We start from the raw sequence: 22,667 nt of genomic DNA, 5'->3' as shown, positions 1-22,667 counted from the left end.
GCCGATCCGTTTCCTGTTTCACAACCAAGGCATAATCAGTACCCCTTTCCTTCCACGGCGCGCACACGCGCCCACCCACTCCACCACTGAGCCATGCCGGCCAAAAACGCACCTGCAGAGCAGTGGGGCACAGGGCCGCCGTCAGCCCGCGACACATTTCCCTCCTGCCGTGCCCTCCCTCCTGTTTCTACATCCGTGCACCCACCCCGCTGCAAAACCAGTCAGTCTGCTCAGGCGTCAGCACAGAGGCATAATGAAGGGCCTCGGCCCTTCTCCCTTTACTGCCCTCTGTACAGCTTGGCAGATCCCTCAGCACTCCGTGTGCACGTGTGTCTGTGACTCTGTGTGTGTGTGTGTGTGTGAGAGAGAGAGATTGAGTGAGTGAGTGAGTGAGTGAGTGAGTGAGTGAGAGAGAGAGAGACAGACCCTGCCAGATCCCTCAGCATTCCATGTGTGTTTGTGTCGGTGGGTGAGAGAGACAGAGACAGAGACAGAGAGACAGACAGACACACACACACACACACACACACACCCACCCACCTCCACACACCCCCGTGTGCACGTGTGTCTGTGACTCTGTGTGTGTGTGAGATTGAGTGAGAGAGAGAGACAGACCCTGCCAGATCCCTCAGCATTCCATGTGTGTTTGTGTCGGTGGGTGAGAGAGACAGAGACAGAGACAGACACAGAGAGACAGACACACACACACACACAAACACACACACACACCCACCCCCACACACCCCCGTGTGCACGTGTGTCTGTGACTCTGTGTGTGTGTGAGATTGAGTGAGTGAGAGAGAGAGACAGACCGACCCTGCCAGATCCCTCAGCATTCCATGTGTGTTTGTGTCGGTGGGTGAGAGAGACAGAGACAGACACAGAGAGACAGACAGACACACACACACACCCACCCACCCCCATCCACCCTGGTAAAAAAAGGTGGTGGGGGAGCAGGGGAGAAGACACCACTGTGTCCAATGATAGCCTGTGCAGACGCAAAGTCTACAGCTTCTGTGAGATGAAACAAACTCAAGCCACTCAACAATTGTAATTCCACACACATCAAAATAAAGGCACAGAGGTGTGAATGGCTGCACTTCAGCCTTCGGCTTGGAGAGCACACCCATTGTTTCTCCTCAGGCACACCTGTAGCTGACATCTTCCTATTCCCAAGCTTGCCAGGAGGCTTTTCTGCCCGCGGACTTTGGCCACGTCCACAAACCTCGTAACCGGTCTTGAGCGGCGCACGTGGCCTCTGCCTTTGTCGCCCGGTGCAGTCCCATCCGCTCGCTCCCTCCCGGAGAGGGCAGAGCCTCCGAAGGAGACCGTTCAGCTGGATGCGCCAGCCAGCTGGGGCACGCAAAGCCGAGAGGCGCGCTCTCTTTGCCGAGTGCAGGGACGCCCTTGAAGGGCCGAGCGGCCTGCTCCCACTCCCCCTGCAGACTTTTGTGCAGACAGGACAGCGTGACCAGCCTCCCACGACCAGGAGAGCAGTGCAAGTTGAGCCAGCCTCTGAGACCGACCTGGGAGCCAGCCGAGGAAGCCGGCAGCCTTGACGTAGGCAGTGTGCCAGTGACGTAGGCGCCCGTAGGTACGGCCCCACTCCCAGATGATTGGTGGATCACTGGCAGCTTTACATAGCCTCTGACAAGTTGCACTCAGGACGGACCAGGTAGGCAACAGCTGTCCAGCACACCCACCGATCCCAGACAACCTAGGGGAGAGCTGCCAGCGGGCCAGGGCAGCAAGGTCTTTGCCAGGCCTCCTGCTTCAATCTAAACACCAGAGGCTAGGCAGGATGTAGCCGACTCAAGAGGCCGCCTGCATCGCTTCTCGGCCTTTTGGCTAAGATCAAGTGTAGTATCAGGATATCGCACACGTACATGGCGGACGTGCTCTCCAAAATGGGATTTGGGGAGGGAATCCGGAATTGGATCAGACTGCTCTACACAGACATCCGTAGTGCAGTCCAGGTCAACGGGTGGGAAACAGACAGCTTCCCCATCAGGTCTGGAGTCAGGCAGGGCTGCCCCCTCTCCCCTGTCTTGTTTGTCTGCTGCATAGAACCCTTTGTGGAAGCCATCAGGAGGGATGAGGGCATAAGGGGGGTGACGCTGCCAGGCAGTGGAGGGACCCAAGTGAAAACCTCCCTGTACATGGACGACGTCACCGTCTTCTGCTCTGATCCGAGGTCAGTTCGCAGGTTGATTGGCACCTGCGAACAGTTCGAGCTAGCGTCGGGGGCCAGGGTCAACCGCACGAAGAGCGAAGCCATGCTCTTTGGCAACTGGCCCGACCGATCCAGCGTCCCCTTCACCATCAGGTCTGACCACGTGAGGGTGTTGGGGATCTGGTTCGGAGGGGCTGAGGCGTGCAACAAGAACTGGCAGGAGCGGACTGCCAAGGTGAAACAGAAACTGGGACTGTGGGGAGGGCGCTCCCTGTCGATAACGGGCAAGAACCTGGTCATCAGGTGTGAGGTGCTCTCAGGGCTGCTGTACTTGGCGCAGGTCTGGCCCGTCCCCCACTCCTACAGCTCGGAAATCACCCGGGCTGTCTTCAGATTCGTCTGGGGATCCAAGATGGAGCGGGTGAGACGGACCGCCATGCACAAGTCCCTGGACAACGGGGGCAAGAACGTCCCCAATGTCGCCCTCACCCTGATGGCCAGCTTCGTATGTGGCTGCATCAGGTTGTGTGTAGAGCCCAGGTATGTGGGCACCAAGTACCACTATGTGCCCAGGTTCTACTTGTCGCCCTGGCTGCGAAGGATGGGTCTGGCCCCACTCCCGCGCAACGCCCCAGTCAGCTGGTCGTTGCCGGCATACCTATCCCACGTAGCAAAGTTCTTCCAGGAGAACGCCTTTGACCACAAGGCCATCAGGCAGTGGTCGGCACGAAGTGTCCTGCAGGCACTGCAGGAGAAGGACGTGATGGACACAGTGGGGTGGTTCCCTGAGCAGACTGTCCAGTTCATCTGGCAAAATGCCTCATCGCCAGATCTCACCAACAGGCACCAAGACCTCGCCTGGCTGGCGGTGAGAGGGGCCCTCCCAGTCAGAGCCCTCCTGTACGCCCGGAACGTCGTCTCCGCACCCCACTGCCCACGGGAGGACTGCAGTGAGGAGGAGTCTGTGACCCACCTCTTTGCACACTGCCAGTTCGCAAAGAGGGTGTGGAGGAGGATGGACGGGCTAGTGTCACGTTTCATCCCCAGCAGCTGCGTGACAGAGGACTCTCTGATCTACGGGCTGTTCCCGGGGACGCACACGGAGACCAACATCCGGTGCTGCTGGCAGATCATCAACTCGGTGAAAGACGCTCTTTGGTCAGCCCGAAACTTGATCATCTACCAGCACATGGAGATGTCCGTGGGAGAATGCTGCCGACTGGCACACTCTCGGCTGCAGGAGTACGTGCTGAGGGACGCACTGAAACTTGGTGCAGCCACCGCAAGGGCCCGGTGGGGAAGGACCACAGTATAGGTTTCTCCACCCGTGGGAGTGGGAGGGGTCGGTGGGTGGGGAGTATACCCCTCAACAATGAGATGCAAAGCTGAACTACTGGAGTGCCACGTGGGTGGCTATAAACACGGGTATTTTACTGAGTATAATGGAAACGTATGTAAAGGATGAAAAGTTATTGAATGGTTTATTGTATATATTTATTTTTGAATAAAGTATATTTTGAAATAAAAAAAAAAAAAAAAAAAAATCTGTTCTTATCAGTTTAATATCTGATACGTCCCTTATCTGGGGACCATATATTAAATTGATTTTTGGAACAGGGAGATGGAATAGGGGCTTGCTCCGTCCACTCCACGCATCGACCCGGTATTGCAGTGCCTCTGGGAACGGTGCACTCCCCTTCTGGGGAATTTCAAAGTAGCAAAGAAAAGAAAAACGACGAAAGCTCCATCAGGCGGCGGCGGCGGCACAGCAGCACAGACAAGCATGCACGCACATGGAGAGAGAGGAGAGCTGCTTGCTCTACACCTCTCCTGTGTCTGTGTCTGTCTGTCGATACAGCTCACTCACTCACTCACTCACGCAATGTGCAGACAACTCAACAACAGCACGGGCATCATATCTGGGCCGTTTGGCTAAGATCAAGTGCACATCCGGGCTGCAACCAGATCAGGTGCTGCAGGCAAGGCAGCAACTTCATGAGAGATGCCCCTTGGCATTCATTCCTGAAGCAAACTGCTCAACCGGCGCACTCATTCTGATGCCTGCTCACTCGGCTGCTGCCTGCACCAAGCACAGAAGCAGAGTGAAGTGGAGCAGGCCGAAAGACCTTTTCTGTCCCGCCACACTCGCTCCACTTCTCAGGCTCAGGCTTCTCAGCTGCTCCTTGAAGCCAACGGAGGACGCGACGGACGGACGGACGGATGGACGGGCGGGCGAAGGAAGGAAGGAAGGAACGAACGAAGGAAGGAAGGAAGGAACGAAGGAAGGAAGGAAGGAAGGAAGGAAGGAAGGAAGGAACGAACGATATCGAGTCACTGGCTCTGCTGCAATTTCACCAGCAGCCAGCCAGCCTGTCGGACAGGCAGGCTCGTTCAAGTGTGCCAGCAGCCAGGGCACGCGGACGGGAGGGAGGAAGGAAGGAAGGAAGGAAGGAAGGAAGGAAGGAAGGAAGGGAGGGAGGCATCCGATGGAGCCCGGCTACAGAGCAACGGGGCGCCGCCGCCGCCGCCGGCACAACAGGGCCCGGTGCTCCTGCACCCTGCATCCTCCCCGCCTGCACCAGACTGCCAAGACTGCTGCTCTCCTGCCCAGACAGACAGACCAGCTACAAGCATCACCACCTAGCCATAGCATCAGCAAAACTCTGCCTACCTGCCCTGCCCTGGCCTGGCCTGGCCTCCTGGCCTCCTCTGATGCGTCTGCCTGCCCCAGGCCCAAAGCCCCGCCCACCGTTCAAGGTAAGGCAGAGGCACAACCCCCCACTCCACCCACTCAGACCTCCCCAATATACATCGGCAGTGCAGTGCATCTCTAGCCTCGCTCAGAATCACGTCCCAAACCCCAAGATCACTCAAACGTCTCATGCTTACACCTACCTACTCGGCGTCCAGCTTTGGCGCACGTCTCCACAATTGCCACATCCGTCCACGTGCCCCTGCTTCACGCACAGCACTGTGCCTCCCTCCGGCAGGCATTTCGCCGATCCGTTTCCTGTTTCACAACCAAGGCATAATCAGTACCCCTTTCCTTCCACGGCGCGCACACGCGCCCACCCACTCCACCACTGAGCCATGCCGGCCAAAAACGCACCTGCAGAGCAGTGGGGCACAGGGCCGCCGTCAGCCCACGACACATTTCCCTCCTGCCGTGCCCTCCCTCCTGTTTCTACATCCGTGCACCCACCCCGCTGCAAAACCAGTCAGTCTGCTCAGGCGTCAGCACAGAGGCATAATGAAGGGCCTCGGCCCTTCTCCCTTTACTGCCCTCTGTACAGCTTGGCAGATCCCTCAGCACTCCGTGTGCACGTGTGTCTGTGACTCTGTGTGTGTGTGTGTGAGAGAGAGATTGAGTGAGTGAGTGAGTGAGTGAGTGAGTGAGTGAGAGAGAGAGAGACAGACCCTGCCAGATCCCTCAGCATTCCATGTGTGTTTGTGTCGGTGGGTGAGAGAGACAGAGACAGAGACAGAGAGACAGACAGACAGACACACACACACACACACACACACACACACACACACACACACACACACACACCCACCCACCTCCACACACCCCCGTGTGCACGTGTGTCTGTGACTCTGTGTGTGTGTGAGATTGAGTGAGAGAGAGAGACAGACCCTGCCAGATCCCTCAGCATTCCATGTGTGTTTGTGTCGGTGGGTGAGAGAGACAGAGACAGAGACAGAGAGACAGACAGACAGACACACACACACACACACACACACACACACACACACACACCCACCCACCTCCACACACCCCCGTGTGCACGTGTGTCTGTGACTCTGTGTGTGTGTGAGATTGAGTGAGAGAGAGAGACAGACCCTGCCAGATCCCTCAGCATTCCATGTGTGTTTGTGTCGGTGGGTGAGAGAGACAGAGACAGAGACAGACACAGAGAGACAGACACACACACACACACAAACACACACACACACCCACCCCCACACACCCCCGTGTGCACGTGTGTCTGTGACTCTGTGTGTGTGTGAGATTGAGTGAGTGAGAGAGAGAGACAGACCGACCCTGCCAGATCCCTCAGCATTCCATGTGTGTTTGTGTCGGTGGGTGAGAGAGACAGAGACAGACACAGAGAGACAGACAGACACACACACACACCCACCCACCCCCATCCACCCTGGTAAAAAAAGGTGGTGGGGGAGCAGGGGAGAAGACACCACTGTGTCCAATGATAGCCTGTGCAGACGCAAAGTCTACAGCTTCTGTGAGATGAAACAAACTCAAGCCACTCAACAATTGTAATTCCACACACATCAAAATAAAGGCACAGAGGTGTGAATGGCTGCACTTCAGCCTTCGGCTTGGAGAGCACACCCATTGTTTCTCCTCAGGCACACCTGTAGCTGACATCTTCCTATTCCCAAGCTTGCCAGGAGGCTTTTCTGCCCGCGGACTTTGGCCACGTCCACAAACCTCGTAACCGGTCTTGAGCGGCGCACGTGGCCTCTGCCTTTGTCGCCCGGTGCAGTCCCATCCGCTCGCTCCCTCCCGGAGAGGGCAGAGCCTCCGAAGGAGACCGTTCAGCTGGATGCGCCAGCCAGCTGGGGCACGCAAAGCCGAGAGGCGCGCTCTCTTTGCCGAGTGCAGGGACGCCCTTGAAGGGCCGAGCGGCCTGCTCCCACTCCCCCTGCAGACTTTTGTGCAGACAGGACAGCGTGACCAGCCTCCCACGACCAGGAGAGCAGTGCAAGTTGAGCCAGCCTCTGAGACCGACCTGGGAGCCAGCCGAGGAAGCCGGCAGCCTTGACGTAGGCAGTGTGCCAGTGACGTAGGCGCCCGTAGGTACGGCCCCACTCCCAGATGATTGGTGGATCACTGGCAGCTTTACATAGCCTCTGACAAGTTGCACTCAGGACGGACCAGGTAGGCAACAGCTGTCCAGCACACCCACCGATCCCAGACAACCTAGGGGAGAGCTGCCAGCGGGCCAGGGCAGCAAGGTCTTTGCCAGGCCTCCTGCTTCAATCTAAACACCAGAGGCTAGGCAGGATGTAGCCGACTCAAGAGGCCGCCTGCATCGCTTCTCGGCCTTTTGGCTAAGATCAAGTGTAGTATCTGTTCTTATCAGTTTAATATCTGATACGTCCCTTATCTGGGGACCATATATTAAATTGATTTTTGGAACAGGGAGATGGAATAGGGGCTTGCTCCGTCCACTCCACGCATCGACCCGGTATTGCAGTGCCTCTGGGAACGGTGCACTCCCCTTCTGGGGAATTTCAAAGTAGCAAAGAAAAGAAAAACGACGAAAGCTCCATCAGGCGGCGGCGGCGGCACAGCAGCACAGACAAGCATGCACGCACATGGAGAGAGAGGAGAGCTGCTTGCTCTACACCTCTCCTGTGTCTGTGTCTGTCTGTCGATACAGCTCACTCACTCACTCACTCACGCAATGTGCAGACAACTCAACAACAGCACGGGCATCATATCTGGGCCGTTTGGCTAAGATCAAGTGCACATCCGGGCTGCAACCAGATCAGGTGCTGCAGGCAAGGCAGCAACTTCATGAGAGATGCCCCTTGGCATTCATTCCTGAAGCAAACTGCTCAACCGGCGCACTCATTCTGATGCCTGCTCACTCGGCTGCTGCCTGCACCAAGCACAGAAGCAGAGTGAAGTGGAGCAGGCCGAAAGACCTTTTCTGTCCCGCCACACTCGCTCCACTTCTCAGGCTCAGGCTTCTCAGCTGCTCCTTGAAGCCAACGGAGGACGCGACGGACGGACGGACGGATGGACGGGCGGGCGAAGGAAGGAAGGAAGGAAGGAACGAAGGAAGGAAGGAAGGAACGAACGATATCGAGTCACTGGCTCTGCTGCAATTTCACCAGCAGCCAGCCAGCCTGTCGGACAGGCAGGCTCGTTCAAGTGTGCCAGCAGCCAGGGCACGCGGACGGGAGGGAGGAAGGAAGGAAGGGAGGGAGGCATCCGATGGAGCCCGGCTACAGAGCAACGGGGCGCCGCCGCCGCCGGCACAACAGGGCCCGGTGCTCCTGCACCCTGCATCCTCCCCGCCTGCACCAGACTGCCAAGACTGCTGCTCTCCTGCCCAGACAGACAGACCAGCTACAAGCATCACCACCTAGCCATAGCATCAGCAAAACTCTGCCTACCTGCCCTGCCCTGGCCTGGCCTGGCCTCCTGGCCTCCTCTGATGCGTCTGCCTGCCCCAGGCCCAAAGCCCCGCCCACCGTTCAAGGTAAGGCAGAGGCACAACCCCCCACTCCACCCACTCAGACCTCCCCAATATACATCGGCAGTGCAGTGCATCTCTAGCCTCGCTCAGAATCACGTCCCAAACCCCAAGATCACTCAAACGTCTCATGCTTACACCTACCTACTCGGCGTCCAGCTTTGGCGCACGTCTCCACAATTGCCACATCCGTCCACGTGCCCCTGCTTCACGCACAGCACTGTGCCTCCCTCCGGCAGGCATTTCGCCGATCCGTTTCCTGTTTCACAACCAAGGCATAATCAGTACCCCTTTCCTTCCACGGCGCGCACACGCGCCCACCCACTCCACCACTGAGCCATGCCGGCCAAAAACGCACCTGCAGAGCAGTGGGGCACAGGGCCGCCGTCAGCCCGCGACACATTTCCCTCCTGCCGTGCCCTCCCTCCTGTTTCTACATCCGTGCACCCACCCCGCTGCAAAACCAGTCAGTCTGCTCAGGCGTCAGCACAGAGGCATAATGAAGGGCCTCGGCCCTTCTCCCTTTACTGCCCTCTGTACAGCTTGGCAGATCCCTCAGCACTCCGTGTGCACGTGTGTCTGTGACTCTGTGTGTGTGTGTGTGTGTGTGAGAGAGAGAGATTGAGTGAGTGAGTGAGTGAGTGAGTGAGTGAGTGAGAGAGAGAGAGACAGACCCTGCCAGATCCCTCAGCATTCCATGTGTGTTTGTGTCGGTGGGTGAGAGAGACAGAGACAGAGACAGAGAGACAGACAGACACACACACACACACACACACACACCCACCCACCTCCACACACCCCCGTGTGCACGTGTGTCTGTGACTCTGTGTGTGTGTGAGATTGAGTGAGAGAGAGAGACAGACCCTGCCAGATCCCTCAGCATTCCATGTGTGTTTGTGTCGGTGGGTGAGAGAGACAGAGACAGAGACAGACACAGAGAGACAGACACACACACACACACAAACACACACACACACCCACCCCCACACACCCCCGTGTGCACGTGTGTCTGTGACTCTGTGTGTGTGTGAGATTGAGTGAGTGAGAGAGAGAGACAGACCGACCCTGCCAGATCCCTCAGCATTCCATGTGTGTTTGTGTCGGTGGGTGAGAGAGACAGAGACAGACACAGAGAGACAGACAGACACACACACACACCCACCCACCCCCATCCACCCTGGTAAAAAAAGGTGGTGGGGGAGCAGGGGAGAAGACACCACTGTGTCCAATGATAGCCTGTGCAGACGCAAAGTCTACAGCTTCTGTGAGATGAAACAAACTCAAGCCACTCAACAATTGTAATTCCACACACATCAAAATAAAGGCACAGAGGTGTGAATGGCTGCACTTCAGCCTTCGGCTTGGAGAGCACACCCATTGTTTCTCCTCAGGCACACCTGTAGCTGACATCTTCCTATTCCCAAGCTTGCCAGGAGGCTTTTCTGCCCGCGGACTTTGGCCACGTCCACAAACCTCGTAACCGGTCTTGAGCGGCGCACGTGGCCTCTGCCTTTGTCGCCCGGTGCAGTCCCATCCGCTCGCTCCCTCCCGGAGAGGGCAGAGCCTCCGAAGGAGACCGTTCAGCTGGATGCGCCAGCCAGCTGGGGCACGCAAAGCCGAGAGGCGCGCTCTCTTTGCCGAGTGCAGGGACGCCCTTGAAGGGCCGAGCGGCCTGCTCCCACTCCCCCTGCAGACTTTTGTGCAGACAGGACAGCGTGACCAGCCTCCCACGACCAGGAGAGCAGTGCAAGTTGAGCCAGCCTCTGAGACCGACCTGGGAGCCAGCCGAGGAAGCCGGCAGCCTTGACGTAGGCAGTGTGCCAGTGACGTAGGCGCCCGTAGGTACGGCCCCACTCCCAGATGATTGGTGGATCACTGGCAGCTTTACATAGCCTCTGACAAGTTGCACTCAGGACGGACCAGGTAGGCAACAGCTGTCCAGCACACCCACCGATCCCAGACAACCTAGGGGAGAGCTGCCAGCGGGCCAGGGCAGCAAGGTCTTTGCCAGGCCTCCTGCTTCAATCTAAACACCAGAGGCTAGGCAGGATGTAGCCGACTCAAGAGGCCGCCTGCATCGCTTCTCGGCCTTTTGGCTAAGATCAAGTGTAGTATCTGTTCTTATCAGTTTAATATCTGATACGTCCCTTATCTGGGGACCATATATTAAATTGATTTTTGGAACAGGGAGATGGAATAGGGGCTTGCTCCGTCCACTCCACGCATCGACCCGGTATTGCAGTGCCTCTGGGAACGGTGCACTCCCCTTCTGGGGAATTTCAAAGTAGCAAAGAAAAGAAAAACGACGAAAGCTCCATCAGGCGGCGGCGGCGGCACAGCAGCACAGACAAGCATGCACGCACATGGAGAGAGAGGAGAGCTGCTTGCTCTACACCTCTCCTGTGTCTGTGTCTGTCTGTCGATACAGCTCACTCACTCACTCACTCACGCAATGTGCAGACAACTCAACAACAGCACGGGCATCATATCTGGGCCGTTTGGCTAAGATCAAGTGCACATCCGGGCTGCAACCAGATCAGGTGCTGCAGGCAAGGCAGCAACTTCATGAGAGATGCCCCTTGGCATTCATTCCTGAAGCAAACTGCTCAACCGGCGCACTCATTCTGATGCCTGCTCACTCGGCTGCTGCCTGCACCAAGCACAGAAGCAGAGTGAAGTGGAGCAGGCCGAAAGACCTTTTCTGTCCCGCCACACTCGCTCCACTTCTCAGGCTCAGGCTTCTCAGCTGCTCCTTGAAGCCAACGGAGGACGCGACGGACGGACGGACGGATGGACGGGCGGGCGAAGGAAGGAAGGAAGGAAGGAAGGAAGGAACGAACGATATCGAGTCACTGGCTCTGCTGCAATTTCACCAGCAGCCAGCCAGCCTGTCGGACAGGCAGGCTCGTTCAAGTGTGCCAGCAGCCAGGGCACGCGGACGGGAGGGAGGAAGGAAGGAAGGGAGGGAGGCATCCGATGGAGCCCGGCTACAGAGCAACGGGGCGCCGCCGCCGCCGGCACAACAGGGCCCGGTGCTCCTGCACCCTGCATCCTCCCCGCCTGCACCAGACTGCCAAGACTGCTGCTCTCCTGCCCAGACAGACAGACCAGCTACAAGCATCACCACCTAGCCATAGCATCAGCAAAACTCTGCCTACCTGCCCTGCCCTGGCCTGGCCTGGCCTCCTGGCCTCCTCTGATGCGTCTGCCTGCCCCAGCCCCAAAGCCCCGCCCACCGTTCAAGGTAAGGCAGAGGCACAACCCCCCACTCCACCCACTCAGACCTCCCCAATATACATCGGCAGTGCAGTGCATCTCTAGCCTCGCTCAGAATCACGTCCCAAACCCCAAGATCACTCAAACGTCTCATGCTTACACCTACCTACTCGGCGTCCAGCTTTGGCGCACGTCTCCACAATTGCCACATCCGTCCACGTGCCCCTGCTTCACGCACAGCACTGTGCCTCCCTCCGGCAGGCATTTCGCCGATCCGTTTCCTGTTTCACAACCAAGGCATAATCAGTACCCCTTTCCTTCCACGGCGCGCACACGCGCCCACCCACTCCACCACTGAGCCATGCCGGCCAAAAACGCACCTGCAGAGCAGTGGGGCACAGGGCCGCCGTCAGCCCGCGACACATTTCCCTCCTGCCGTGCCCTCCCTCCTGTTTCTACATCCGTGCACCCACCCCGCTGCAAAACCAGTCAGTCTGCTCAGGCGTCAGCACAGAGGCATAATGAAGGGCCTCGGCCCTTCTCCCTTTACTGCCCTCTGTACAGCTTGGCAGATCCCTCAGCACTCCGTGTGCACGTGTGTCTGTGACTCTGTGTGTGTGTGTGTGTGTGTGTGAGAGAGAGAGATTGAGTGAGTGAGTGAGTGAGTGAGTGAGTGAGTGAGAGAGAGAGAGACAGACCCTGCCAGATCCCTCAGCATTCCATGTGTGTTTGTGTCGGTGGGTGAGAGAGACAGAGACAGAGACAGAGAGACAGACAGACACACACACACACACACACACACACCCACCCACCTCCACACACCCCCGTGTGCACGTGTGTCTGTGACTCTGTGTGTGTGTGAGATTGAGTGAGAGAGAGAGACAGACCCTGCCAGATCCCTCAGCATTCCATGTGTGTTTGTGTCGGTGGGTGAGAGAGACAGAGACAGAGACAGACACAGAGAGACAGACACACACACACACACAAACACACACACACACCCACCCCCACACACCCCCGTGTGCACGTGTGTCTGTGACTCTGTGTGTGTGTGAGATTGAGTGAGTGAGAGAGAGAGACAGACCGACCCTGCCAGATCCCTCAGCATTCCATGTGTGTTTGTGTCGGTGGGTGAGAGAGACAGAGACAGACACAGAGAGACAGACAGACACACACACACACCCACCCACCCCCATCCACCCTGGTAAAAAAAGGTGGTGGGGGAGCAGGGGAGAAGACACCACTGTGTCCAATGATAGCCTGTGCAGACGCAAAGTCTACAGCTTCTGTGAGATGAAACAAACTCAAGCCACTCAACAATTGTAATTCCACACACATCAAAATAAAGGCACAGAGGTGTGAATGGCTGCACTTCAGCCTTCGGCTTGGAGAGCACACCCATTGTTTCTCCTCAGGCACACCTGTAGCTGACATCTTCCTATTCCCAAGCTTGCCAGGAGGCTTTTCTGCCCGCGGACTTTGGCCACGTCCACAAACCTCGTAACCGGTCTTGAGCGGCGCACGTGGCCTCTGCCTTTGTCGCCCGGTGCAGTCCCATCCGCTCGCTCCCTCCCGGAGAGGGCAGAGCCTCCGAAGGAGACCGTTCAGCTGGATGCGCCAGCCAGCTGGGGCACGCAAAGCCGAGAGGCGCGCTCTCTTTGCCGAGTGCAGGGACGCCCTTGAAGGGCCGAGCGGCCTGCTCCCACTCCCCCTGCAGACTTTTGTGCAGACAGGACAGCGTGACCAGCCTCCCACGACCAGGAGAGCAGTGCAAGTTGAGCCAGCCTCTGAGACCGACCTGGGAGCCAGCCGAGGAAGCCGGCAGCCTTGACGTAGGCAGTGTGCCAGTGACGTAGGCGCCCGTAGGTACGGCCCCACTCCCAGATGATTGGTGGATCACTGGCAGCTTTACATAGCCTCTGACAAGTTGCACTCAGGACGGACCAGGTAGGCAACAGCTGTCCAGCACACCCACCGATCCCAGACAACCTAGGGGAGAGCTGCCAGCGGGCCAGGGCAGCAAGGTCTTTGCCAGGCCTCCTGCTTCAATCTAAACACCAGAGGCTAGGCAGGATGTAGCCGACTCAAGAGGCCGCCTGCATCGCTTCTCGGCCTTTTGGCTAAGATCAAGTGTAGTATCTGTTCTTATCAGTTTAATATCTGATACGTCCCTTATCTGGGGACCATATATTAAATTGATTTTTGGAACAGGGAGATGGAATAGGGGCTTGCTCCGTCCACTCCACGCATCGACCCGGTATTGCAGTGCCTCTGGGAACGGTGCACTCCCCTTCTGGGGAATTTCAAAGTAGCAAAGAAAAGAAAAACGACGAAAGCTCCATCAGGCGGCGGCGGCGGCACAGCAGCACAGACAAGCATGCACGCACATGGAGAGAGAGGAGAGCTGCTTGCTCTACACCTCTCCTGTGTCTGTGTCTGTCTGTCGATACAGCTCACTCACTCACTCACTCACGCAATGTGCAGACAACTCAACAACAGCACGGGCATCATATCTGGGCCGTTTGGCTAAGATCAAGTGCACATCCGGGCTGCAACCAGATCAGGTGCTGCAGGCAAGGCAGCAACTTCATGAGAGATGCCCCTTGGCATTCATTCCTGAAGCAAACTGCTCAACCGGCGCACTCATTCTGATGCCTGCTCACTCGGCTGCTGCCTGCACCAAGCACAGAAGCAGAGTGAAGTGGAGCAGGCCGAAAGACCTTTTCTGTCCCGCCACACTCGCTCCACTTCTCAGGCTCAGGCTTCTCAGCTGCTCCTTGAAGCCAACGGAGGACGCGACGGACGGACGGACGGATGGACGGGCGGGCGAAGGAAGGAAGGAAGGAAGGAACGAAGGAAGGAAGGAAGGAACGAACGATATCGAGTCACTGGCTCTGCTGCAATTTCACCAGCAGCCAGCCAGCCTGTCGGACAGGCAGGCTCGTTCAAGTGTGCCAGCAGCCAGGGCACGCGGACGGGAGGGAGGAAGGAAGGAAGGGAGGGAGGCATCCGATGGAGCCCGGCTACAGAGCAACGGGGCGCCGCCGCCGCCGGCACAACAGGGCCCGGTGCTCCTGCACCCTGCATCCTCCCCGCCTGCACCAGACTGCCAAGACTGCTGCTCTCCTGCCCAGACAGACAGACCAGCTACAAGCATCACCACCTAGCCATAGCATCAGCAAAACTCTGCCTACCTGCCCTGCCCTGGCCTGGCCTGGCCTCCTGGCCTCCTCTGATGCGTCTGCCTGCCCCAGCCCCAAAGCCCCGCCCACCGTTCAAGGTAAGGCAGAGGCACAACCCCCCACTCCACCCACTCAGACCTCCCCAATATACATCGGCAGTGCAGTGCATCTCTAGCCTCGCTCAGAATCACGTCCCAAACCCCAAGATCACTCAAACGTCTCATGCTTACACCTACCTACTCGGCGTCCAGCTTTGGCGCACGTCTCCACAATTGCCACATCCGTCCACGTGCCCCTGCTTCACGCACGGCACTGTGCCTCCCTCCGGCAGGCATTTCGCCGATCCGTTTCCTGTTTCACAACCAAGGCATAATCAGTACCCCTTTCCTTCCACGGCGCGCACACGCGCCCACCCACTCCACCACTGAGCCATGCCGGCCAAAAACGCACCTGCAGAGCAGTGGGGCACAGGGCCGCCGTCAGCCCGCGACACATTTCCCTCCTGCCGTGCCCTCCCTCCTGTTTCTACATCCGTGCACCCACCCCGCTGCAAAACCAGTCAGTCTGCTCAGGCGTCAGCACAGAGGCATAATGAAGGGCCTCGGCCCTTCTCCCTTTACTGCCCTCTGTACAGCTTGGCAGATCCCTCAGCACTCCGTGTGCACGTGTGTCTGTGACTCTGTGTGTGTGTGTGTGTGTGAGAGAGAGAGATTGAGTGAGTGAGTGAGTGAGTGAGTGAGTGAGTGAGAGAGAGAGAGACAGACCCTGCCAGATCCCTCAGCATTCCATGTGTGTTTGTGTCGGTGGGTGAGAGAGACAGAGACAGAGACAGAGAGACAGACAGACACACACACACACACACACACACACACACACACACACACACACCCACCCACCTCCACACACCCCCGTGTGCACGTGTGTCTGTGACTCTGTGTGTGTGTGAGATTGAGTGAGAGAGAGAGACAGACCCTGCCAGATCCCTCAGCATTCCATGTGTGTTTGTGTCGGTGGGTGAGAGAGACAGAGACAGAGACAGACACAGAGAGACAGACACACACACACACACAAACACACACACACACCCACCCCCACACACCCCCGTGTGCACGTGTGTCTGTGACTCTGTGTGTGTGTGAGATTGAGTGAGTGAGAGAGAGAGACAGACCGACCCTGCCAGATCCCTCAGCATTCCATGTGTGTTTGTGTCGGTGGGTGAGAGAGACAGAGACAGACACAGAGAGACAGACAGACACACACACACACCCACCCACCCCCATCCACCCTGGTAAAAAAAGGTGGTGGGGGAGCAGGGGAGAAGACACCACTGTGTCCAATGATAGCCTGTGCAGACGCAAAGTCTACAGCTTCTGTGAGATGAAACAAACTCAAGCCACTCAACAATTGTAATTCCACACACATCAAAATAAAGGCACAGAGGTGTGAATGGCTGCACTTCAGCCTTCGGCTTGGAGAGCACACCCATTGTTTCTCCTCAGGCACACCTGTAGCTGACATCTTCCTATTCCCAAGCTTGCCAGGAGGCTTTTCTGCCCGCGGACTTTGGCCACGTCCACAAACCTCGTAACCGGTCTTGAGCGGCGCACGTGGCCTCTGCCTTTGTCGCCCGGTGCAGTCCCATCCGCTCGCTCCCTCCCGGAGAGGGCAGAGCCTCCGAAGGAGACCGTTCAGCTGGATGCGCCAGCCAGCTGGGGCACGCAAAGCCGAGAGGCGCGCTCTCTTTGCCGAGTGCAGGGACGCCCTTGAAGGGCCGAGCGGCCTGCTCCCACTCCCCCTGCAGACTTTTGTGCAGACAGGACAGCGTGACCAGCCTCCCACGACCAGGAGAGCAGTGCAAGTTGAGCCAGCCTCTGAGACCGACCTGGGAGCCAGCCGAGGAAGCCGGCAGCCTTGACGTAGGCAGTGTGCCAGTGACGTAGGCGCCCGTAGGTACGGCCCCACTCCCAGATGATTGGTGGATCACTGGCAGCTTTACATAGCCTCTGACAAGTTGCACTCAGGACGGACCAGGTAGGCAACAGCTGTCCAGCACACCCACCGATCCCAGACAACCTAGGGGAGAGCTGCCAGCGGGCCAGGGCAGCAAGGTCTTTGCCAGGCCTCCTGCTTCAATCTAAACACCAGAGGCTAGGCAGGATGTAGCCGACTCAAGAGGCCGCCTGCATCGCTTCTCGGCCTTTTGGCTAAGATCAAGTGTAGTATCTGTTCTTATCAGTTTAATATCTGATACGTCCCTTATCTGGGGACCATATATTAAATTGATTTTTGGAACAGGGAGATGGAATAGGGGCTTGCTCCGTCCACTCCACGCATCGACCCGGTATTGCAGTGCCTCTGGGAACGGTGCACTCCCCTTCTGGGGAATTTCAAAGTAGCAAAGAAAAGAAAAACGACGAAAGCTCCATCAGGCGGCGGCGGCGGCACAGCAGCACAGACAAGCATGCACGCACATGGAGAGAGAGGAGAGCTGCTTGCTCTACACCTCTCCTGTGTCTGTGTCTGTCTGTCGATACAGCTCACTCACTCACTCACTCACGCAATGTGCAGACAACTCAACAACAGCACGGGCATCATATCTGGGCCGTTTGGCTAAGATCAAGTGCACATCCGGGCTGCAACCAGATCAGGTGCTGCAGGCAAGGCAGCAACTTCATGAGAGATGCCCCTTGGCATTCATTCCTGAAGCAAACTGCTCAACCGGCGCACTCATTCTGATGCCTGCTCACTCGGCTGCTGCCTGCACCAAGCACAGAAGCAGAGTGAAGTGGAGCAGGCCGAAAGACCTTTTCTGTCCCGCCACACTCGCTCCACTTCTCAGGCTCAGGCTTCTCAGCTGCTCCTTGAAGCCAACGGAGGACGCGACGGACGGACGGACGGATGGACGGGCGGGCGAAGGAAGGAAGGAAGGAAGGAACGAAGGAAGGAAGGAAGGAACGAACGATATCGAGTCACTGGCTCTGCTGCAATTTCACCAGCAGCCAGCCAGCCTGTCGGACAGGCAGGCTCGTTCAAGTGTGCCAGCAGCCAGGGCACGCGGACGGGAGGGAGGAAGGAAGGAAGGGAGGGAGGCATCCGATGGAGCCCGGCTACAGAGCAACGGGGCGCCGCCGCCGCCGGCACAACAGGGCCCGGTGCTCCTGCACCCTGCATCCTCCCCGCCTGCACCAGACTGCCAAGACTGCTGCTCTCCTGCCCAGACAGACAGACCAGCTACAAGCATCACCACCTAGCCATAGCATCAGCAAAACTCTGCCTACCTGCCCTGCCCTGGCCTGGCCTGGCCTCCTGGCCTCCTCTGATGCGTCTGCCTGCCCCAGCCCCAAAGCCCCGCCCACCGTTCAAGGTAAGGCAGAGGCACAACCCCCCACTCCACCCACTCAGACCTCCCCAATATACATCGGCAGTGCAGTGCATCTCTAGCCTCGCTCAGAATCACGTCCCAAACCCCAAGATCACTCAAACGTCTCATGCTTACACCTACCTACTCGGCGTCCAGCTTTGGCGCACGTCTCCACAATTGCCACATCCGTCCACGTGCCCCTGCTTCACGCACAGCACTGTGCCTCCCTCCGGCAGGCATTTCGCCGATCCGTTTCCTGTTTCACAACCAAGGCATAATCAGTACCCCTTTCCTTCCACGGCGCGCACACGCGCCCACCCACTCCACCACTGAGCCATGCCGGCCAAAAACGCACCTGCAGAGCAGTGGGGCACAGGGCCGCCGTCAGCCCGCGACACATTTCCCTCCTGCCGTGCCCTCCCTCCTGTTTCTACATCCGTGCACCCACCCCGCTGCAAAACCAGTCAGTCTGCTCAGGCGTCAGCACAGAGGCATAATGAAGGGCCTCGGCCCTTCTCCCTTTACTGCCCTCTGTACAGCTTGGCAGATCCCTCAGCACTCCGTGTGCACGTGTGTCTGTGACTCTGTGTGTGTGTGTGTGTGTGAGAGAGAGAGATTGAGTGAGTGAGTGAGTGAGTGAGTGAGTGAGTGAGAGAGAGAGAGACAGACCCTGCCAGATCCCTCAGCATTCCATGTGTGTTTGTGTCGGTGGGTGAGAGAGACAGAGACAGAGACAGAGAGACAGACAGACACACACACACACACACACACACACACACACACACACACACCCACCCACCTCCACACACCCCCGTGTGCACGTGTGTCTGTGACTCTGTGTGTGTGTGAGATTGAGTGAGAGAGAGAGACAGACCCTGCCAGATCCCTCAGCATTCCATGTGTGTTTGTGTCGGTGGGTGAGAGAGACAGAGACAGACACAGAGAGACAGACAGACACACACACACACACCCACCCACCCCCATCCACCCTGGTAAAAAAAGGTGGTGGGGGAGCAGGGGAGAAGACACCACTGTGTCCAATGATAGCCTGTGCAGACGCAAAGTCTACAGCTTCTGTGAGATGAAACAAACTCAAGCCACTCAACAATTGTAATTCCACACACATCAAAATAAAGGCACAGAGGTGTGAATGGCTGCACTTCAGCCTTCGGCTTGGAGAGCACACCCATTGTTTCTCCTCAGGCACACCTGTAGCTGACATCTTCCTATTCCCAAGCTTGCCAGGAGGCTTTTCTGCCCGCGGACTTTGGCCACGTCCACAAACCTCGTAACCGGTCTTGAGCGGCGCACGTGGCCTCTGCCTTTGTCGCCCGGTGCAGTCCCATCCGCTCGCTCCCTCCCGGAGAGGGCAGAGCCTCCGAAGGAGACCGTTCAGCTGGATGCGCCAGCCAGCTGGGGCACGCAAAGCCGAGAGGCGCGCTCTCTTTGCCGAGTGCAGGGACGCCCTTGAAGGGCCGAGCGGCCTGCTCCCACTCCCCCTGCAGACTTTTGTGCAGACAGGACAGCGTGACCAGCCTCCCACGACCAGGAGAGCAGTGCAAGTTGAGCCAGCCTCTGAGACCGACCTGGGAGCCAGCCGAGGAAGCCGGCAGCCTTGACGTAGGCAGTGTGCCAGTGACGTAGGCGCCCGTAGGTACGGCCCCACTCCCAGATGATTGGTGGATCACTGGCAGCTTTACATAGCCTCTGACAAGTTGCACTCAGGACGGACCAGGTAGGCAACAGCTGTCCAGCACACCCACCGATCCCAGACAACCTAGGGGAGAGCTGCCAGCGGGCCAGGGCAGCAAGGTCTTTGCCAGGCCTCCTGCTTCAATCTAAACACCAGAGGCTAGGCAGGATGTAGCCGACTCAAGAGGCCGCCTGCATCGCTTCTCGGCCTTTTGGCTAAGATCAAGTGTAGTATCAGGATATCGCACACGTACATGGCGGACGTGCTCTCCAAAATGGGATTTGGGGAGGGAATCCGGAATTGGATCAGACTGCTCTACACAGACATCCGTAGTGCAGTCCAGGTCAACGGGTGGGAAACAGACAGCTTCCCCATCAGGTCTGGAGTCAGGCAGGGCTGCCCCCTCTCCCCTGTCTTGTTTGTCTGCTGCATAGAACCCTTTGTGGAAGCCATCAGGAGGGATGAGGGCATAAGGGGGGTGACGCTGCCAGGCAGTGGAGGGACCCAAGTGAAAACCTCCCTGTACATGGACGACGTCACCGTCTTCTGCTCTGATCCGAGGTCAGTTCGCAGGTTGATTGGCACCTGCGAACAGTTCGAGCTAGCGTCGGGGGCCAGGGTCAACCGCACGAAGAGCGAAGCCATGCTCTTTGGCAACTGGCCCGACCGATCCAGCGTCCCCTTCACCATCAGGTCTGACCACGTGAGGGTGTTGGGGATCTGGTTCGGAGGGGCTGAGGCGTGCAACAAGAACTGGCAGGAGCGGACTGCCAAGGTGAAACAGAAACTGGGACTGTGGGGAGGGCGCTCCCTGTCGATAACGGGCAAGAACCTGGTCATCAGGTGTGAGGTGCTCTCAGGGCTGCTGTACTTGGCGCAGGTCTGGCCCGTCCCCCACTCCTACAGCTCGGAAATCACCCGGGCTGTCTTCAGATTCGTCTGGGGATCCAAGATGGAGCGGGTGAGACGGACCGCCATGCACAAGTCCCTGGACAACGGGGGCAAGAACGTCCCCAATGTCGCCCTCACCCTGATGGCCAGCTTCGTATGTGGCTGCATCAGGTTGTGTGTAGAGCCCAGGTATGTGGGCACCAAGTACCACTATGTGCCCAGGTTCTACTTGTCGCCCTGGCTGCGAAGGATGGGTCTGGCCCCACTCCCGCGCAACGCCCCAGTCAGCTGGTCGTTGCCGGCATACCTATCCCACGTAGCAAAGTTCTTCCAGGAGAACGCCTTTGACCACAAGGCCATCAGGCAGTGGTCGGCACGAAGTGTCCTGCAGGCACTGCAGGAGAAGGACGTGATGGACACAGTGGGGTGGTTCCCTGAGCAGACTGTCCAGTTCATCTGGCAAAATGCCTCATCGCCAGATCTCACCAACAGGCACCAAGACCTCGCCTGGCTGGCGGTGAGAGGGGCCCTCCCAGTCAGAGCCCTCCTGTACGCCCGGAACGTCGTCTCCGCACCCCACTGCCCACGGGAGGACTGCAGTGAGGAGGAGTCTGTGACCCACCTCTTTGCACACTGCCAGTTCGCAAAGAGGGTGTGGAGGAGGATGGACGGGCTAGTGTCACGTTTCATCCCCAGCAGCTGCGTGACAGAGGACTCTCTGATCTACGGGCTGTTCCCGGGGACGCACACGGAGACCAACATCCGGTGCTGCTGGCAGATCATCAACTCGGTGAAAGACGCTCTTTGGTCAGCCCGAAACTTGATCATCTACCAGCACATGGAGATGTCCGTGGGAGAATGCTGCCGACTGGCACACTCTCGGCTGCAGGAGTACGTGCTGAGGGACGCACTGAAACTTGGTGCAGCCACCGCAAGGGCCCGGTGGGGAAGGACCACAGTATAGGTTTCTCCACCCGTGGGAGTGGGAGGGGTCGGTGGGTGGGGAGTATACCCCTCAACAATGAGATGCAAAGCTGAACTACTGGAGTGCCACGTGGGTGGCTATAAACACGGGTATTTTACTGAGTATAATGGAAACGTATGTAAAGGATGAAAAGTTATTGAATGGTTTATTGTATATATTTATTTTTGAATAAAGTATATTTTGAAATAAAAAAAAAAAAAAAAAAAAATCTGTTCTTATCAGTTTAATATCTGATACGTCCCTTATCTGGGGACCATATATTAAATTGATTTTTGGAACAGGGAGATGGAATAGGGGCTTGCTCCGTCCACTCCACGCATCGACCCGGTATTGCAGTGCCTCTGGGAACGGTGCACTCCCCTTCTGGGGAATTTCAAAGTAGCAAAGAAAAGAAAAACGACGAAAGCTCCATCAGGCGGCGGCGGCGGCACAGCAGCACAGACAAGCATGCACGCACATGGAGAGAGAGGAGAGCTGCTTGCTCTACACCTCTCCTGTGTCTGTGTCTGTCTGTCGATACAGCTCACTCACTCACTCACTCACGCAATGTGCAGACAACTCAACAACAGCACGGGCATCATATCTGGGCCGTTTGGCTAAGATCAAGTGCACATCCGGGCTGCAACCAGATCAGGTGCTGCAGGCAAGGCAGCAACTTCATGAGAGATGCCCCTTGGCATTCATTCCTGAAGCAAACTGCTCAACCGGCGCACTCATTCTGATGCCTGCTCACTCGGCTGCTGCCTGCACCAAGCACAGAAGCAGAGTGAAGTGGAGCAGGCCGAAAGACCTTTTCTGTCCCGCCACACTCGCTCCACTTCTCAGGCTCAGGCTTCTCAGCTGCTCCTTGAAGCCAACGGAGGACGCGACGGACGGACGGACGGATGGACGGGCGGGCGAAGGAAGGAAGGAAGGAACGAACGAAGGAAGGAAGGA

At 57.6% G+C, this 22,667-nt stretch overlaps 4 non-coding genes and 4 pseudogenes across 4 annotated transcripts; all 8 read left to right on the top strand.

Moving 5' to 3' along the window:
• Positions 1 to 1,828: 1,828 nt before the first annotated feature.
• LOC140205622 (U2 spliceosomal RNA) lies at positions 1,829 to 1,981 on the top strand (annotated as a pseudogene).
• Positions 1,982 to 3,663: 1,682 nt separating this feature from the next.
• Positions 3,664 to 3,870, top strand: LOC140205607 (U2 spliceosomal RNA; annotated as a pseudogene).
• A 3,359-nt stretch (positions 3,871 to 7,229) lies between these two features.
• Positions 7,230 to 7,420, top strand: LOC140205636 (U2 spliceosomal RNA). Its single transcript, XR_011887904.1, has one exon. It is a non-coding gene; the product is annotated as a U2 spliceosomal RNA (small nuclear RNA).
• A 3,059-nt stretch (positions 7,421 to 10,479) lies between these two features.
• LOC140205625 (U2 spliceosomal RNA) lies at positions 10,480 to 10,670 on the top strand. The gene has a single exon (XR_011887893.1). It is a non-coding gene; the product is annotated as a U2 spliceosomal RNA (small nuclear RNA).
• Positions 10,671 to 13,719: 3,049 nt separating this feature from the next.
• LOC140205614 (U2 spliceosomal RNA) lies at positions 13,720 to 13,910 on the top strand. Its single transcript, XR_011887890.1, has one exon. It is a non-coding gene; the product is annotated as a U2 spliceosomal RNA (small nuclear RNA).
• Positions 13,911 to 16,985: 3,075 nt separating this feature from the next.
• LOC140205603 (U2 spliceosomal RNA) lies at positions 16,986 to 17,176 on the top strand. The gene has a single exon (XR_011887887.1). It is a non-coding gene; the product is annotated as a U2 spliceosomal RNA (small nuclear RNA).
• Positions 17,177 to 20,050: 2,874 nt separating this feature from the next.
• Positions 20,051 to 20,203, top strand: LOC140205621 (U2 spliceosomal RNA; annotated as a pseudogene).
• A 1,682-nt stretch (positions 20,204 to 21,885) lies between these two features.
• LOC140205606 (U2 spliceosomal RNA) lies at positions 21,886 to 22,092 on the top strand (annotated as a pseudogene).
• The last annotated feature ends 575 nt before the right edge of the window (positions 22,093 to 22,667 follow it).

This window comes from Mobula birostris, chromosome 11 (assembly GCF_030028105.1).
Source record: "Mobula birostris isolate sMobBir1 chromosome 11, sMobBir1.hap1, whole genome shotgun sequence".
NCBI lineage: Eukaryota > Metazoa > Chordata > Chondrichthyes > Myliobatiformes > Myliobatidae > Mobula > Mobula birostris.
Note: the sequence above shows the minus strand (reverse complement) of the source record. Positions and strands in the feature narration are given on the sequence as shown.